This window comes from Macrobrachium rosenbergii, chromosome 57 (genome assembly GCF_040412425.1).
Source record: "Macrobrachium rosenbergii isolate ZJJX-2024 chromosome 57, ASM4041242v1, whole genome shotgun sequence".
Taxonomy (NCBI): domain Eukaryota; kingdom Metazoa; phylum Arthropoda; class Malacostraca; order Decapoda; family Palaemonidae; genus Macrobrachium; species Macrobrachium rosenbergii.
In genome coordinates, this window is record NC_089797.1 from 12,830,183 (window position 1) to 12,831,895 (window position 1,713).

General features: G+C 35.7%; 1 long non-coding RNA gene across 1 annotated transcript; it reads left to right on the top strand.

Annotated features, from left to right (window-relative positions):
* The first annotated feature begins 414 nt into the window (after positions 1 to 414).
* Positions 415 to 1,628, top strand: LOC136836902 (uncharacterized). The gene is made up of 3 exons (XR_010852491.1): positions 415 to 622; positions 825 to 911; positions 1,394 to 1,628. It is a non-coding gene; the product is annotated as an uncharacterized lncRNA (long non-coding RNA).
* Positions 1,629 to 1,713: the final 85 nt, after the last annotated feature.

Below are 1,713 nucleotides of genomic sequence, written 5' to 3' on the forward strand. Positions count from 1 at the left end.
TTGTCAGGATGTATACAATCACTTGTATATTAATAATTTACTTATATTTTTATTTATTTGCTTGTTAATTTGTTAATTCATCTGTTCTCCTAATAACTGATCTATTCTTTCTGTATTTCCCTTTACCTTCTGTTACTTCTTTCGAATGAACATCACGTTCTTTGTAAGCTTGAATTTCAAGTCAGTGGCCCCTGTGGTGGGCTTGTTCCATAAGACTATGGTCCATAATGAAACATCATCTTCAGGGTGAGATATATCGCGTATTTTTACCTAACGAAATCCTTTACTCCATAATTGCTCCTAATCGTTATTATTCTTACTGTCACTCTGACTACCTTTTTATTATCATTTCGATGAACAAAATGCCTATCAAAAACCTTCTGTATCGACCGCTCGTTGTCAAGTCAGGTTGAGGGTCCGTGAGAGAGTAAAGAACGCTTCCAGTCACCGCCATCCTTGGCTCTCAGGCGGAAAAGCAAAAACACTGTCGTTGGAATAACAGGGAAAAGAAGATTTAGTTTGTGCGTGTCAAGCAAAGTGGGAACATTGAAGTCCTACCTACTTTAACCGGTTAGGAGCAATATAGATGATTTATAATTGCTCTCTGGGTCTTCATATTAAGGCAAGTTTTAGTTTTGTGTATAATGCTATCTGTATCGCTTGGAATATTAAGTTGTACGTGCAACTAATGGCTAATATGGTGAATGTATATTACAAGACACAAGTAACTGGTAATATGGTGAATGCACAACATTAAATTATGCAAGTAACTGATTGGTTATGTAGTTTATACACTTGAAACTAATAATTCCTTTGTGTTTCAGGTTCCTGGACTACAGTAGTTGGACTTTCAATGAATTTCAGCCATCTCTGGACTCCAGTGGTAACTATTTTGTTCTCAAAATCTAGAGGTGAGAAGCATTCTTCTTTTAGTGTATTCGAAGCCAAACTTAACATAGCAAGCTTAGTCCTCCCCCTTCAGGGGCGGTGCCCCTGATGTGGGGAGGATCTCCTGTTGGCGTACAATGGACTTCGGTCTATTGTACGTTACGAAGGGGGCTTGCTATCCTTAGCTATCCTTAATCTCTAAACTCTAACTCAAATTCTGGTTAAGTGAAAATTTAAGTGTATTGAAGGCACTTGGTTTTATCTTGTAACGTAACTTGTCAATGACGTATATTTGACATTTTTTTCACGATAGTAATTAATCTCTTAAAACTTGAAATGTTATGATTTTTCCAGTACTTAGTCTGGCGTATAAATACATTAGAAAGCCTTCGCAGTTTATATAATTTTGACTACGCAAATTTTCAAATGTTGAGGATTTAAGAGGGTCAAGTTATTAAAAACTCCTAAATATTAAGAAATTTTTCTGATATAATTTTTTTCGCAGGCTTTGCTTGTCTGAATGTCAGAAGCTACAATAGAAGCACTCAAGAAGTGAGTTTGTCCTGGACTGAAATGGTGTAGAATCTGGCTTACCCACTTAAGCCCGCACTGAAAATTAGAACTGGCTTACGATGAGATATTCACTACTGTATGAGTAATCTAATAATAGTTTGTAGAATTAATCTAGAGCGTAACTGTAGTGATGTGAGGACACTAATAAAAATAAATTTATGAACATTAGCGAGCTTAACCTCTTAACCTGGTATATTGTATACCCACGAACATGTGAATATAAACAAATAGTAAAATATATTAAATGTGCAA